Source organism: Megachile rotundata, chromosome 12, assembly GCF_050947335.1.
Source record: "Megachile rotundata isolate GNS110a chromosome 12, iyMegRotu1, whole genome shotgun sequence".
NCBI classification, from domain to species: Eukaryota; Metazoa; Arthropoda; class Insecta; order Hymenoptera; family Megachilidae; genus Megachile; species Megachile rotundata.
Window position 1 is genome coordinate 7,051,249 of NC_134994.1, and position 18,887 is coordinate 7,070,135.

General features: G+C 37.3%; 1 protein-coding gene across 1 annotated transcript in view; it reads left to right on the top strand.

Moving 5' to 3' along the window:
- The first annotated feature begins 1,230 nt into the window (after positions 1 to 1,230).
- LOC100878659 (CD151 antigen) overlaps positions 1,231 to 18,887 on the top strand; it is an 88,969-nt gene continuing 71,312 nt past the window's right edge. The window contains exon 1 of the mRNA XM_012279731.2: positions 1,231 to 1,371. The gene's annotated coding sequence lies outside the window, so the exon portion shown is untranslated. The remainder of the gene's footprint in view (positions 1,372 to 18,887) is intronic.

The following is an 18,887-nucleotide window of genomic DNA, read 5'->3' on the forward strand; positions in this document are numbered from 1 at the left end:
CGATATAACGCGTGGTAATATAATGCGAATACAAAATGTTCCTTAAAATGTTGATGATCATAGATACCATTGATGAATAATAATATCAGTTTATGTAATCAACCAGCTAAGTGATTTTAATACAAAGAAACATTCATATCAATATCAATACATCAATATTAATACATCAATATCAATACATCAATATCAGTATATCAATATCAATACATCAATATCAATACATCAATATTAATACATCAATATTAATGTATCAATATCAATACATCAATATAAATACATCAATATCAATACATCAATATCAATACATCAATATCAATATATCAATATTAATGTATCAATATTAATGTATCAATATCAATACATCAATATTAATACATCAATATTAATACATCAATATCAATGTATCAATATCAATGCATCAATATCAATGTATCAATATCAATACGTCAATATTAATACATCAATATTAATGCATCAATATCAGTGCATCAATATCAATACATAAATATTAATACATCAATATCGATATATCAATACTAATACATCAATATCAATACATAAATATTAATACATCGATATCAATATATCAATACTAATACATCAATATCAATGTATCAATATCAATACATCAATATCGATACATCAATATCAATATGTGGACACCAATCTCAATATCAATACATATACATATAAATATACCAACATCCTTATTAGTATACCAATATAACTATCAATATACCAATATGAACATACCAATACACATATAGCAACACCAGAGTACCAATAATAAAACACGAACTTCAACATTGACCAATATCCGAATACGAATAAGAACACCAATAACTGCTCCCAATACGCCAATATAAATCAGTGGCACCATTAATGCCAATCAGCAAAGCATTAGCTGTCATCCATCAGTTGAAGGTCTAAACGAAGAAATCCTTCGAAATTGAGACACAAAGGTGCAATATAACAAACAGGTTCATTTTCTCCGAGGGAGCGGGTGCGTGAAGCCGCGCGTAATTCGAAACTCGAGGCCGCGTTTGCAGCGGTAAGCCGGCTCGGTCAGTCAGTCGCGCTCCAGCCGTCGTAGTGGAAGGTTTGTCGTCGCGCTCTCGTTTTGTTTTTCAGTCTTGTCCGCGGTCACAGTTCGCTAACGAATGGATTGTTTTCCCCGGTGTTTCGTGACACCTTGTGCACGCGAATCAGTGGTCCGCCTTGTGTCCAATCGATAAATCGAGTGTTACAATCGAGAGCACGTTGTGCGGAACAAGTTGCCGCGTTACGCAACGTGGCGTTGCGATTCGCAGCAGGCGGGAAACAATCGCATCCTTTCTACTCATTTTATTTTGTCACCTTCGCGATTTCCCGGTAAGTATTCTATCAGAATTAAAACCTGTATAATTTGAACGTGTCTGCGCTTTAACGCGACTCCGTGCTTTCGCACAATTATACGCTATTTTATCAGAGATGCTGTTTTAATTTACTGTTCGTGGAATATTCTGCGCTCTCGTGTCCGTTCATATTTTTGAATTAATTGAAATGGAGCGTGAAGAATCTCTAATAGCTCGCCACGGTTGTTCCTATGAATTATTCTGAAAATACGGTACCCGCGATAAAGGAGCTTTTATGAATTCAAAGCATAACCGTTTGAAATTTTCACCGATTTCACTGGTATCGCGTGTCGTGTCCGGCCGGATTTTTGCCTACCGTACACGCGACGAAATGTAGTACAACCTGTGTATGATTAATTAGAGCGGACGAGACGAGTTTGTTAAATCGTCGAATCGCGTCGTTGGACTTGTTTTGACAGTCATAGAAAGAATTCCGCCTGTTCCGGTCATACCGGTTCCCATCGTGTAAAGCCTACGAAGGAGGCGTAGGATACGACAACGTGGAAAAGAACGAGCTAAAGAAAAGTAAATAAAAAAAAGGAGACCAGTAGAGGATCTCTTAGAGAACGGGTCACTCGACGACAAGAAATCCGACGTGCGACACCATAGATGCTCTCTCCGCCTCTCGGTCCCTTGGGATATTCGCTTTATATTGGCCATTGTGCCCGCTGAATTTCATGTTAATCCTTTTTATTTTGTTTGCCCACCGACAACACGTGTTCCACCATTTTGTTACGCTGTTACTCTGCGAATTTAATTAGCGATGCTGCTACCTGGCTTCTGGTACACCTCCATTTTATTACGCTTGTTATATTTATATTACACATGTAATTTGTAGACATATAAATTATAAATAATATATAATACAGTACATAATGATTTATAATATATAACACAGTGTATAATAATTTATAATGTATTATATAATTCAACGCGCAGTAGTCCAACGCGTACTAATCTAACGCGTGGTAATTCCATGCGTGGTAATCTCACGCGTAGTAGTTCCATGCGCCGTAATCTCACGCGTAGTAATTCCACCCGTAGTAGTTCCATGCGTAGTAACTCCATGCGTGGTAATTTCAAGCGTAGTAATTCCATGCGTGGTAATCTCACGCGTAGTAATTCCATGCGTGGTAATCTCACGCATAGTACTTCCATGCGTGGTAATCTCATGCGTAGTTAGTTCCATGCGTCGTAACCCCACGCGTAGTAATTCCATCCGTAGTAGTTCCATGCGTAGTAACTCCATGCGTGGTAATCTCACGCGTAGTTAGTTCCATGCGTCGTAACCCCACGCGTAGTAATTCCACCCGTAGTAGTTCCATGCGTAGTAACTCCATGCGTGGTAATCTCACGCGTAGTAATTCCATGCGTGGTAATCTCACGCGTAGTAATTCCATGCGTGGCAATCTCACGCGTAGTAATTCCATGCGTGGTAATCTCACGCGTAGTTAGTTCCATGCGTCGTAACCCCACGCGTAGTAATTCTACCCGTAGTAGTTCCATGCGTGGTAATCTCACGCGTAGTAGTTTCATGCGTCGTAACCCCACGCGTAGTAATTCCACCCGTAGTAGTTCCATGCGTAGTAATCTCATGCGTAGTAATTCCACGCGTGGTAATCTCACGCGCCGTAATTCCATGCGTCGTAATCTCACGTGTAGTAATTCTATGCGTAGTAATCATCACGCGTAGTAATTCCATTCGTGGTAATTTCACGCATAGTACTTCCATGCGTAGTAATCTCACGCGTAGTAAATCCATGCGTAGTAATTCGATGCGTGGTAATCTCACGCGTAGTAATTCCATGCGCCGTAACTCCACGCGTAGTAATTCCACCCGTAGTAGTTCCATGCGTGGTAATCTAACGCGTGATAACGCAGCGCGTGGTAATCCAACGCGTAGTAATCTAACGTGTACTAATCCAGCGCAGTAATCCAACGCATACTAATCCAGCGCGCACAAATCTAACACACAACAAACTACCTCATCCATCATCAAAAATTTTCCCATCGCATCATCCACTTCCACAGCGATATTTTTTAAATATTGAACTTATTATATAATTTGTAATATCAATAATATCGAAGTACTTTAGCTTAAAGTTTAAATTGAATTTAAACAGACAGTTTGTTATAAACTTTTTATATCTTTTGATGACGTTTTATGACTTTTTATGTCCTGACTTTTATCACCGCAGCTTCATCACTCGAAATACCTATGATACCGTTGCAAGGTAGAAATTCGAAATTCGAGAAAGGCAATTGGATATCAGTAACACATCAAACGATAACAGAATAAAGTAAGCTTTCAGATGAATTGATTCGATAGTCGATTATACCATACGCTTTGATATGACGCGATACGATCTGCGTTGATTAAAAACGTGCATAAAGTTGGTAGCTCGATCAATTACAGATAAAAATTTATAAGCGTAATGGTAATTATATGGTTATTATAATTGTTGTATTGATAACATTTTGACGAGAGCTTCAATAAATCTCTTGTTATCGTTTCATTTGAGATTTTATCGATAATTGCAGGATTATTATTTTTAAATTGCGATAAACATAATTCTTTATAGAACTGGATTAAAGGTTCTCTTATGAATAGGAATGTTAAAATATTAACACGGTCGTATGATGACGCGTGATATAAAGTTGACTCAGAGCTGTGAAAAAATATAGAAAAAATGTGTATGACAAAATTGGGAAAAAATGTGGATAAAAAATTGAGAAAAAAATGTGAATGAGAAATGCAGAAAAAAATGGATGAACAATGTTAAAAAAAATGTGGATGAAAAAATTCAGGAAAAAAATATGAATGAAAAAATTTAGAAACAAGCGGATAAAAAAATTTAGAAAAAAATGCGAATGAAAAAATTGAGAAAAAATATGGATGAGCATTGTTAGAAAAAATGTGGATGAAAAAGTAATGAAAAATTGTAAATGAAACAAATTATAATTTATAATTAGTGACTATATTATCATAATCACGAGAAGATATTCACTATACAGCATTTTATAGGATCACATTTTAAAATAGGTTAACCTTTCGCGCGCTTTTTTCAAACCGAGATAAAGACTCTTTCTCATCATAACTCATCATGACTCGTTATCATAATTCAAATATTGGTAATGTATCTAAACAAATAAGTAATCTAAATAAATAAAATAAATAACAATCAAGGTTCATAAACTATAAAATGAATGAAATAATCAAAAAAGGAATTGAATGTCTACATTAAACGTTAAAAGCATAGTCCAGTAGTATCTTTTGTCGGGAGTTTTGCATAAGCATCGGAACGCTCGGTCTCTCGTTTGCTCAAAGGAAAAACTTCGGACCGTTGCTTTAACCGAGGATTCTTCCTAGGTCCCTGGCTAGTTTGAATTCCAGACGGATAGTTGTGGTTCCGCGACGCGGAGCTAAGTGAATCGCGACGTGGAGTGGTTCAGTCAAGGTTGAAGTAGTTTACTCGTTGCTGAAAGTACCAACCGGTGCTCGTCGTCGAAGGATTTTAACGCGAACCAGTCCGTTTTTTCTCCCTTCCTGCTTTCGTATGCGAGCAAACTCGTCGGAAAGAAGCGCACGCATGAATATCCGCGTTTCGAGCAACAGATAAAGGAGAATGAATCAAAGTTGACTCTTGATGCATAATTCTTGTCTTTACATTGAACGGTGATATAGCACGCAGCGATATACACATATCGCATATATGATTCCTCCATGAGAAATTCTACTTTTGTTGATCTTATGCGCAGTTAATTCAACACGTGGTAATCACATGTTTTAAAATTCCCTGCGTGGGGATTACGCGTAGCTAAGTGCATATGTGATAATCCCACGCGCTGAAATTCCACATACGATCTAATGCGTCGAAATTTCACGCGTGGTTGTCAGCACCAAAATTCTATGCGTGCTGGTTTAACGCGTTGAAACTCCACGCGCGGTGACTATTACCCATATTACCCCATATGGGTAATTTAACCGTAGTAATTCCACACGTGGTGATTCTGCACGTAGGTAATCTGATACGTGGTAGAGTCACGTGTGGTGATGCTATGCGAAGGTAATGTAACGAGCGATAGTCTCACGCGAGGTAGTTTCTACATGTAGGTAAAATAATACGTGGGAGTAACACGTGTTGGGATTCTACGCGTTGTACTTCCACGTGTGGAGATTCTATGAGTGATACTCGTACGTGTGGAGACGTGAAGAAGCGCGTGGTAATGCAACGCGTGATGCTTGTATATGTAGTAATTTAACGCGTGGTAATTCAGCGCGTACTAGTCTAGCGCGCAGTAATCTAACGTGTGGTAATCCAGCGCGGACTAATCTAGTGCTTAGTAATCTAACGCGTGGTAATCCAACGCGTGGTAACCCAGCGCGTACTAGTTAAGCGTACAGTAATCTAACGCGTGGTAATTCAGCGTGCACTAATGTAGCGTGTAGTAATCTATTGCGTTGTAATCTCACGTGTAGCAATTTAATGCGTGGTGACCCAACGCGTGGTAATCTAACGCGTGATGACCCAACGCGTGGTAATCTAACGTGTGGTAGTAGTCTAACGCATGATAATCCATCGCGCAGAAACCCAACTCGTACTAATTCAGCGCGCACTAATCTAGCGCGTAGTAATCTAACGCGTAACAATCTGACGTGTAGTAATCTATCGCATGGTAAATCAACGCGTCGTAACCTAACGTGTGGTAGTAACCCAACGCGTGGTAATCCAACGCGCGGTAATCCAACGTGTGGTAATCCAGCCCGCACTAATCTAGCGTGTAGTAATCTATCGCGTAGCAATCTAACGTGTAGTAATCTATTGCGTGGTAAACCAACGCGTGGTAACCTAACTTGTGGTAGTAATCCAACGCGTAGTAATCCAGCGCGCAGTAATTCAACGTGTACTAATCCGGCGCGCACTAATCTAGCGCGTGGTAATCCAATGCGTGGTAATCCAACGTGTGGAAATCCAACGCGCAGTAATCCAACGCGTAGTAATCTACCGTGCGGCAATTTAACGTGTAGTAATCTAACGCGTGGTAATCCAACGCGTAGTAATTCAACGCGTACTAATCTAGCGCGTAGTAATCTAACGCGTAGTAATCTATCGCGTGGTAATATAACGCGTGGAAATCCAAAGCGCAGTAATCCAACGCGTAGTAATCTAACGCGCGGCAATTTAACGTGTAGTAATCTAACGCGTGGTAATCCAACGCGTAGTAATTCAACGCGTAGTAATCTAACGCGCGGCAATTTAACGTGTAGTAATCTAACGCGTGGTAATCCAACGCGTAGTAATTCAACGCGTACTAATCTAGCGCGTAGTAATCTAACGCGTAGTAATCTATCGCGTAGTAATCTAACGCATAGTAATCTAACGCGTGGTATCCCAACGTGTGGTAATCCAACGCGTAGTAATCTAACGCCTACTAATCCAACATGCAATAATCCAGTATGCACTTATCTAACGCGTCACGAACTATCTCCTCCATCATCAAAAAATTTCCCATCGCATCACTCATTTCCACAACGATAACGTCCTATCAGTGATGACTTAATTTCCAGCAAACAATCCTTAAATGTGTCTCATTGTTTATTTTACACGCACAACACAAACGCGTTCTTATCGACCGTTTCAATTGTACAAAATGAGTAGTTAGATTAGTACTATGCTAATATTTTCGTCTGATACTCATCTACATTAAACAAAGCGACAAGACAAATACGACTATCTCTCAACGATAAAATACGTTGTATTACATTCGCATAAAGCAGCTTCCGCTTGTCTTGACTCAACATGGCAGTCATGAAATATCAAATCTCGTGCGTTTCTACAGGAATAAGAATACTGCACGGAACAGATTTACGGATTGGAGTTTCTGAATTTAGAGTAAAGAGTATTCTTCGTTATTGGCGGTTAGCAATGGGGAGTGTCTCGACCGAGTTTTCAGCTTTCGATGGTTCTCCAATTACTTGAAGCACAGAAACGAATGTCTTTCATGCTGAACATGTATTGACGATTGTTGGTAGCAATGGAATTGGTAAACGAGTAATTAGATTCAGTTATTTCCCTTTGTATCGATTTATTTGGATCGCAATAAAGCGCGGATATTATTGAAATTGGTTTTGTCAGTCCTTTTGATGTGGATGACATACGTTCTTGCTTGTCCTAAATTTTGCAGGTTTGTAAAGGTCAAAATTTACAATTTTACAAGTTTAAAAATAAATTGAACTTATTAATAAAATGTTATGAATATAAACTTATTAATATAAAATTACTAATATAAACTTATCAATATAAATTTGACTAAATTTGTGAATTTCTAAATTCTTAAATTTCCAAAGTTTAAAAATTTCCAAATACTCGAATTGAATTATTAAGAAATTTGCAAATTCTTACTTTTTCAGTGTTCACAAATTTCTGATTTTTGAAACGTTAAAATTCTCAAATTTCAAAATCCTCAAACTTAAAAATTCTCAAATTTCGAAATCTTCAAATTTGAAAATTCCAAAGTATTGAAATCTTCAAACTAAAAATTTCTAAAGTTTGCAAAGCCTCAAACTTGAAAATTCCCAAGTTTTCAAATCCTTAAATTCTCAAATTTCCAAATTCTCAGATCCCCAAATTCTCAAATTCTCAACTTCTCAAATTTCCAAATTTTCAAATCCCTAAATTCTCAAATTCCTAATTTTTCAAATCCCCAACTTCTCAAGTTTCCAACTTCTCAAATCCCCAAATTCTCAAATTTCCAAATTCTCAGATCCCCAAATTCTCAAATTCTCAACTTCTCAAATTTCCAAATTCTCAAATCCCCAAATTCTCAAATTCCCAATTTCTCAAATCTCCAACTTCTCAAGTTTCCAACTTCTCAAATCCCCAAATTCTCAAATTTCCAAATTCTCAGATCCCCAAATTCTCAAATTCTCAATTTCTCAAATTTCCAACTTCTCAAATCCCCAAATTCTCAAATTTCCAAATTCTCAAATCCCCAAATTCTCAAACTTTCGAAATTCTCAAACTTTCGAAATTCTCAAAAATCCCTCAAACTCTCAAGTTTCCAACTTCTCAAGTTCCCAAATTCTCAAACTAAAAAATTCTCAAATATCCAAATTTCCAAATTGTCACCTCCCAAAATACCCAAATCCATAAATTTCAAAATTCTTTCAAATTTAAAAATTCCCAAATATACTCCCCACATTCTCAAATTAAAAAAACAATAACCTCAAACTCTCTCCGAACTACAAATATCAATACAATCCACGATCATTTATCGTTTTACATCGATATTGAATTTTTGCGTTCGTCAAACCAGCCTCTCGCGCAGAACAATCAGTTAGTCGCAAAGCAAATTTGATCATTTTTCGAAAAAATTCCGATAACCGTGTCGCCGTACCGCAAGAAAGAACGCGGCAAAGTCCAACGATCGTTTCATGAATACACAACCAGAAGTTTTTCTACGTCGAGCCGCGTCCAATCGAAGATTACATCACCGCTCGATGTTTCTCGCGTAGCAAGCGTTAAATTATGCATCGTTCGCTGACTGATTGACTGACTTCCTATGGCGGGCACACGGTTGTCGACGGCACGGTTAAACGAGCGATCTAATAACCCGGAAAATCGCGAAATCGGAGGGCAATTCGAAAAGGGAAAATTTCAACAGTTTCCCAGAGAGGCAACCGATTGTAATTTCGCTGTGCAAACGCGTGCACGCGATGCAAGAATTCAACCTTCTCAGACCGAGGCCTAGACGTTCTCAATTTTAATGCTTTCTTTGAGAAACCACCCTTGGTTTACCCCTTTTTTTACCCTTTCGTGTCGTGCAAAACTCTTGCAGAACTTAGTGGCGCTTTCAAACTTTTCGAAGTCAACTAATCATAGGTGCATTACGTGCAAAGTATTTGTTAAGCTATTTCGTATTTTTTATAATTTACTTTATTTACTTATTTTACTTTACCATAATTTACTTTATTATTTTCGAAGTCAATTAATCATAGGTGCATTGCGTGCAAAGTATTTATTAAGGTATTTCGTATTTTTTTTAATTTAGTTTATTAGATGTTTGTGCAGGTTGAGTTATGAATAAATCATGTAATTTACGTGGTAGTTTATGGATCATGTGATTTATTGTATAGTTTAGTTTGCAGACTTTGATGTAAATGTATAAACATACAGAGTGTAATTATAATTTATTATTGTAACAGGTGATATATTCATAACGTAGAGTGAGAAAGATCGTAAATAAAACATTACAGTCAAGATTATAAATAAACAATTATAGTTAAGATTGTAAATAAATAATTACTGTTAAAATCTACCATCAAGATTATAAATAAACAATTACAGTTGAGATTGTAAATAAATAATTACTGTTAGAATCTACCATCAGAATTGTAAATTAATAACTACCATCAAGATTATAAGTAAGCAATTACAGTTAGTTAACGCGTGGTAATCCAGCGCGCAGTAATCTAACGCGTGGGAATCCAACGCGCACTAATCTAGTGCTTAGTAATCTAACGTATGGTAACGTAACGCGTGGTAATCCAGCGCGTACTAGTTCAGCGCGCAGTAATCTAACTCTTGGTAATTTAACGCGTGGTAATCCAGCACGCACTAATCTAGTGCTTAGTAATCTAACGTATGGTAATGTAACGCGTGGTAACCCAGCGCGTACTAGTTCCGCGCGCAGTAATCTAACGCTTGGTAATTTAACGCGTGGTAATCCAGCACGCACTAATCTAGCGCGTAGTAATCTAACGTATGATAATGTAACGCGTGGTAATCCAACGCGTAGTAACCCAGCGGGTACTAGTTCAACGCGCAGTAATCTAACGCTTGGTAATTTAACGCGTGGTAATCCAGCACGCACTAATCTAGTGCTTAATAATCTAACGTACGGCAATGTAACGCGTGGTAACCCAGCGCGCAGTAATCTAACTCTTGGTAATCTAACTCTTGGTAATCTAACGCGAGGTAATCCAGCACGCATTAATCTAGCGCGTAGTAATCTAATGCATGGTATTGTAACGCGTGGTAATCCAATGCGTGGTATTGTAACGCGTGGTAATCCAACGCGTGGTAACCCAACACGCACTAATCTAGCGTGTAGTAATCCAACGCGTGGTAATCCAACGCGTGGTAACCCAGCACGCACTAATCTAGCGCGTAGTAATCTAACGTATGGTAATTTAACGCGTGGTAATCCAGCACGCACTAATCTAGCGCGTAGTAATCTAACGTATGGTAATGTAACGCGTGGTAACCCAGCGCGTACTAGTTCAGCGCGCAGTAATCTAACTCTTGATAATCTATCGCGTGGTAATCCAGCACGCACTAATCTAGCGCGTAGTAATCTAATGCGTAGTAATCTAACGTGTAGTAATCTAATCTAAGATTATAAATAAATAATTACTGTTAGAATCTACCATCAAGATCATAAATAAATAACTACCATTAAGCTTATAAATAAACAATCACAGTTAAAATTGTAAATAATTAATTACTGTTAGACTCTACCATCAATTTTATAAATTAACAACTACCATCAAGATTACAAATAAATATCTACCATATAGATTATAAATAAAAAAATCACCATTAAGCTTCTAAGTAGACAAGTACATTTAATCTTCTAAATAAATAATCTAACAAAAAAGAAATATCTATAAGTCCAAGTTAAATTTTAGATCAGTATAAAAATTGAACGATACGTCGATATAAAAATGAGCACGATGAAGTGCAGAATGTAAACGCCAATAGCGCGTAAGTAAAGGCGCGTACGCACATAGTAAGCGATAACGGTGATAACGAAACACTCGACCGCCAGAATGGGAACGTGTCGTGTGTGCTCGTGGAAATCGTTAACATACATGCATACGTAACATCGGACCCCTTGCTTCTCGTTCACTTCGTGCCATCAAACACGATATCGCCTTGACTTCATTTTGGAACGTAAAACAACCACGATACCTAATCGCACTGCTTACTAAATTAAAATTTGTCACGCTAATCCATTTAGTGCGGTTTCTGCTTGATCGTAATAAATTACTGCTGACGTTTGTGAAGCAATCGTTTTGTATGATTTAATTTGTATGGTTGACGGTATTTTTGGGTGTTGGCTTGAAAAGCAGCAATTTTTTCATTTTTTAGTGTTGGACTGTTGACATGTTCATGTATGTAAATGTTCAAATGTATAAATGTTGATATGTGTAAAATATTCTTATGTGTAAATATTTATATATGTAAATGTTCATATGTGTTCATATGTTCAAATGTATAAATGTTCATATGTGTAAATGTTCATATATGCAAATGTTTAAAAATATAAACTTTCATGTGTGTAAATGTTCACATGTATAAACGTTCATACGTGTAAATATTCATATATGTAAATGTTCACATGTGTAAATGTTCATATGTGTAAATATTCATGTATGTAAATGTTCACATGTGTAAATTTTCATACATGTAAATATTCATATGTGTAAAAGTTCATACATATAAATGTTCATATGTGTAAATATTCATATATGTAAAAGTTCATATATGCAAATGTTTAAAAATATAAATTTTAATGTGTGTAAATGTTCATATGTGTAAATATTCATATATACAATTTTTCATATATGTAATTGTTTATACGTGTAAATTGTCACATATGTAAATATTCATATGTGTAAAAATTGATACATATAAATGTTCATATGTCTAAATATTCATATGTGTAAATAATAATCAAAAGTGTAAATATTCATATGTGTAAATAATAATCATAAGTATAAATATTCTTATGTATAAATATTTAAATATATAAATGTTCAAATAGACAAATCTCCAAACACTCAACTACTCCAAAAGTCCCACAATTCACAAACTTCAGATTTTTAAATAATTAAGCGAATTAGTAAATTATCTCTCGGTCAACGCCGCTTTAAACGCAATCTATCATACTCTACTAAACTAATTTCTAACTTTAAATGCTATCATTAACCTCCAGCTGTTTATACATTTATCGAGGTCTGTGATATAAACAAATTATGTAACTTAGGCGATCCATAATCTGCGGATTACATGCTTTATCTTTGCTTCACAGACTTTCGATATATCATAAATGAATAAACCGCAGTCTGTCATATTTTATCAAACTTTCTTCTAGTTACGTAACTCTCAAAAGTATAACTGTTATAAATGACTCTTAAAACTTAAACTTACATAAATAATTTTCAAAGCTGTATATAATATGAAGAACTCTTAAAAATGTAACTAATATAAAAATGCATAAAATGTATACCTAATATAATTAACTCTCAAAAGAGAATTGGATAATTACTCGTTGGATATCCATAAGTTGTAGAAACACGCATTAGATACTCACAAGCTGGATAACTACGCGTTGGATATCCACAAGCTGCATAACCATACGTTAGATATCTATAAGTTTGATAACTACGCATTAGACATTCAAAAGCTGCATAACTACGCGTTGGATATCCACAAGTTGCATAACCACACATTAGATATCTATAAGCTGGATAACTATGCGTTGGATATCCACAAGTTGGATAACCACGCGTTTGATATCCACAAATTGGATAATCTCGCGTTAGATATCCACAAATTGGATAACCACGCGTTAGGCATCCACAAATTGGATAACCACGCGTTAGATATCCACAAATTGGATAACCACGCGTTAGATATCCACAAATTGGATAACTGCGCGTTAGATATCTACAAATTGGATAACCACGCGTTAGATATCCACAAGTTGGATAACCACGCGTTAGATATCCACAGATTGGATAACTGCGCGTTAGATATCCATAAATTAGATAATTACGCGTTAGATATCCACAAGTGTGATAACTACGCGTTAGATATCCACAAGTTAGATAACCACGCGTTAGATATCTATGAGTTGAATAACTACGCCTTAGATATTCACAAGCTGAATAACTACGCGTTGGATATCCATCAGTTGCATAACCACACGTCAGATATCTACATAATATATAGTATAAACTGAATAACTACTCATTGGATATTCATAAGTTGGATAATTATAGATAATATGAATAATTCTCAAAAGTATAACTAATATAAATGATCCTAAAATTACCACAAATTTAAACCATCAAAAATGTAACTAACATAAAACTCTCCAAAAAATTATAACTGCTACAAATGAAACTTAAAAAGTATTCCTTGTTCCCTCCTCTCATCAACTCTCATCAGACAAATACTCCCAAAAAGCATCATAGACCCGAAAGTGGGGTGGTTTCGGCATGTTTGGTAAACGTGGTTAAGTCCCGCTATAAAGGCAACATTCTCCTTTGGTTTTTTATATTCCAGTAAGCAACGAAGCTCAGTGTTTTCATGGCGCAGGCCGAATCCGAATTTTTGCTTGCCTTTTGCTTGAAAAGGAGCGTTTTAATTGGCGGCATAGGCAGAAGGGAACTGGTCCGCTCGTTCGTGCGGCAAATTTGCATTCAAGGAAAAGGCGAGAGTGGTTCGGTAAATGGAGGAAAAAGGAGAGTGCACCACTAACCAACAGCTTTTTAAGGCAACGCTCGTCGAATCGGCGAGATTTAAGGTTGAAATGTCTCCCGGCGACCCGTGCCCGGTGTACCTAACAAGTCTTATATTAGCGTAATTAACGAACCGTCGTGATATTTCCCCTCGTCACACGGTTCATCTGATATTCGTGAAACGACCGGTTTAATGATGCGCGAACGTTCGCGTAATTAAATTAATTGATCTACACGACGAAACTCGAGTTGCGCGGGCGACTTGGAAAAATAAATTAATATCGATGCACTTTCGATGGCCATCGTCGAGAAAAATTGCTCGTTTTAATTTTCGCTCCGGGACAGGACCTGAAAAATACCGACTATACCGATTTAATCGGTTAATGCAGTTCGAATTGCACAGGGAAATTGATGCCACTCTTCGAGACCATGCCAACCATTTTATTTGAAACAGCAACCTTTTTATTGATCGTATTCCAGTTTTAAATGCTCGTTTTTGTAATTAATCTATTCCAATGGATATTTATACCTCGCTGGAGAACGAAACCATTACGGTAACTGCTCTCTGGTTTATTACTGTGAAATATTTATGAAATTATTTTCTTATTTTGTTATTGTATTTATGAGTAATTTTTGTTCTTTATTGAGTTCGATTATTTGCTGCTTTGTTTTCTTGGTACGTGGTTTATTGTGCTGACTAATTTCTTAATTTTATAGTGGCAAGAGATCCGAATTTCTCAAATATCGAATTTTTTAATTTTATAACTCCTAAATTTCCTAATTTCTCATATATCAAATTTCTTAATTTTTTTACTCTTAAATTCCCCAATTTTTCATATATCAAATTTCCTAATTTTCTAACTTCTACATTTCCTAATTTTCTATTTCCTAAATTCTCAAATTCCTAATCCCCTAATTCCCGAACTCAGCACCTCAATTTTCTACCCCATCATCTTAAACCCATCACTTCCCAAAATTCCCCAATATCCAACAAATCTCCCAATTCCCAAACTCCCAACAGCCCAATTGTCCACTTCTAAAACCTCCTATTTTTCCATCCCCGAAACTCCGTTACCGAATTTTCCTCTGCCCGTTGATTGGAACATGGCGACTTGTTTTTTAAAGCGAAGATAAATTGAAACTCTCCACCGGAGTTTTATCCAGATTTCACGATAGGTAAACCGTTCAACGGCGCATCGAATCAATTTTCTCGACTCGCAACACGGGATCGTCTACCTGTGATTACCGTCAACTACCTGTAATTTCCGGACCGATACGATCCACGCCAAAACGCGTGACGTTAAAAATCAAACTCCCCAGCTTTGCACCGAAATTCTCGCTCGACATTCGACCGACCGTTGATTTACGACGGCGGTAAAAGTGCTCGTTTAAAATTCACAGCCCGCACAGGTGACAAAGAGAGATCCTCCTCCGGTGTTGCGTTATTTATGGCGATTATTACGCGAGAAACTGCAGTCTCTCGGCCAAATACACGGGGTGCAATTTAAGGTGGAAACTGTACGGCCGGGAAGAGATTTGTACCTGAGTCCGGGAAATAAAACCTGCTGGGATTTCTTTGGAAGGACGGAGAAATACGTGCTCTCGGGCGGATTGGGAATTTGAGAATTTGGAGATTCAACGCGTAGTAGCTCTATGTGTAGTAATTCCACGTGTAGTAATTCCATGCGTGGTAATCTCACGTGTGGTAATTCCATACGTAGTAAATCCACGCGTGGTAATTGCATGCGTGGTAATCACACGCGTAGTAGTTCCATGCGTAGTAATTCCACGCGTAGTAGTTCCATGCGTAGTAATTCCACGCGTAGTAATTCCATGCGTGGTAATCTCACGCGTAGTACTTCCATGCGTGGTAATCTCACGCGTAGTACTTCCATGCGTGGTAATCTCACGCGTAGTAATTCCATGCGTGGTAATCTCACGCGTAGTGACTCCATGCATGGTAATCTCACGCGTAGTACTTCCATGCGTGGTAATCTCACGCGTAGTAATTCCATGCGTGGTAATCTCACGCGTAGTACTTCCATGCGTAGTAATTCCACGCGTAGTAGTTCCATGCGTAGTAATTCCACGCGTAGTAGTTCCATGCGTGGTAATCTCACGCGTAGTACTTCCATGCGTGGTAATCTCACGCGTAGTAATTCCATGCGTGGTAATCTCACGCGTAGTACTTCCATGCGTAGTAATCTCACACGTAGTAATTCCATGCGTAGTAATTCCACGCGTAGTAGTTCCATGCGTGGTAATCTCACGCGTAGTACTTCCATGCGTGGTAATCTCACGCGTAGTACTTCCATGCGTAGTAATCTCACACGTAGTAATTCCATGCGTAGTAATTCCACGCGTAGTAATTCCATGCGTGGTAATCTCACGCGTAGTACTTCCATGCGTGGTAATCTCACGCGTAGTACTTCCATGCGTAGTAATTCCACGCGTAGCAGTTCCATGCGTAGTAATTCCACGCGTAGTAGTTCCATGCGTAATAATTCCACGCGTAGTAATTCCATGCGTGGTAATCTCACGCGTAGTACTTCCATGCGTGGTAATCTCACGCGTAGTAATTCCATGCGTGGCAATTTCACGCGTAGTACTTCCATGCGTAGTAATTCCACGCGTAGTAATTCCATGCGTGGCAATCTCACGCGTAGTACTTCCATGCGTAGTAATCTCACGCGTAGTAATTCCGTGCGTGATAATCTCACGCGTAGTAATTCCATGCGTGGTAATCTCACGCGTAGATTTGAGAATTTGGAGATTTGAAAATTTGAAAATTTGAGAATTTGGAAACTTGAAGTTCTCTCGGCCAACTACACGGAGTGCAATTTAAGATGCAAACTCTACAACCAGAAAGAGATTTGTACCTGAGTCCTGGAAATAAAACCTGCTGGGATTTCTTTGAAAGGACGGAGAATTACGTGCTCTCGGGCAGATTCGGACATGGATGCCATAATCTGCAGGTAACGGGGGAACCGTGGGATTGTTCCTGAAGAGCAGTTACGAAACCGACTATCCTACTGATATGTTTTTTACAGAGGATTAAATCGACGATTTTAATCAGTGTGTAATTTTCGGACGATTTTAATTCCTCCATTGTAGGAACGTGCATTGTGCGCGGCTTAAGTGCTTCAATTAAATGTTAGATCATTTCGAAAACGTATTGTAGTCTGTTCGAAACTGTTACAATATTCTTTTGGTCGAATGATGCATGCTGTAGCTTGGGTAATAAAGTTGTACGGAATTTTGATGCGCTGAGTTATTTGTTTATGAATTTTGAAAAATGAGCGAAACAAAAATTGTGGGGAATTGGGTGGAGAATTTATTGTAGCATTTATCATAGTATTTATTGTAGAATTTATTGTACAGTCTGTTATACAATTTATTATAAAATATATTTTACTGTTTATTACAAAGTTTAATTTACTTAGTTTAATTTATTTTAATAAATTAAATTAAACAATTTAATTTATTTATTGTAGAATTTATTATAGTCTTTCAGTTACAATAACCATTATAGCCGCCTCTCCCCAATATGGCCGTCCAAGAGGCCTCGTAGATTTTGAAGAATTTTAAAGTGTAAATGTTCTTTCATCATAATGTTTCTGTGAATTATTCGAGTCGCGTAAAGCAACGCCAGTTTTCCGAATCGGATATATTTAACGAGTTAGCCCGAGTTTCTATGAGCACCTTAAAAGGTGCACAAGCACGCGCCCACGCACGTGCGTGACTACGAACTACCACATCTTTGAAAACGTTTTACAAATTCCTTTTCAACAACATACCTTTGCGAATCAAAATTGTGTGTAAAATAATAATTACCATACTTGAGGGTCAGATTAGCACATATTTTTCCATTTTACAAACAAGTTTTGTATATAAAAAACTTATGTGCTCTTATGTATACATATATATTATTTTATAAATATAGTACATGTATGTATGTATGTGTATATGTATATGTATATGTATATGAACATGTACATATATGTATATGTATGTGTATATGTACATATGTGTATATGTGTTTGTATAGAGATGTATATCTACAGTGAACAATTAACAAAGAAAAAATACAAAAGTAAAAGTAAACCCATTTACCGAAGAACAAGTAATACATTGTCCGCCATATTGATTACATACGAACGTTGCCCAACACCAATTAACGAATTCAGATAAATGAATTATTTATAGGAACAGCAAAGAACCTTTCGAGAGCTCTCAACAATAAGATAATGACACACACTATCAGATTAAGATGAGAAAGATTAAGTAGCCTTGTTAATCTTTATTATAGCATGTCCGACCACAAACGTCACTTTTTACTGCGGCAGCGAACGCGTTAATGTTTCGTGATTTATGGTAACGAAGTAATATGTAGCCGCAGAAATGAACTGCGTATTATCTTATTGCTAAAATCTCCAAGAAGCATTATGCAATTCCTAGACCAAATTATTCTGCAGTGTTCGACGATGTCATATCTATCTAGCGAATCAATTACAATAGCGTTCCTTGTCTCCGCGTGAATGAGAGCAGCGTGGCCTTTGCTTTCATTCAAAGCACCTACGCACGTCCCTGCATTCCCCGGCCTCCACATGTGGCCCCTTTCAATTACATACACCAATTATTTAAAAGCTTTTTTTAGCATCAATATATAAATATCGCTTTACGACGGCGACAATTCATTGCTCGATTCTTGTATCGTCGATAACCAGTTAACGGGAACTGGAGATTTTTTGGGTTCTTAATTGGAACACGTGTGTTTGAGGTTATGGTTAGCGGAGGTGTTGTGAAATGTGGAAGACGAATAGTGTGAATTGTCACTTTGGGTGTCATTAGCGAGATAGTGGAGCAGGAAGTTTATGGTTTGGAAATTTTTTGTTTTGGGATTTGGGGTTTTTGAAGTTTGGGAACTTTTAGTTTGGAGAATTTAGGGTGTGTTCGGTCGC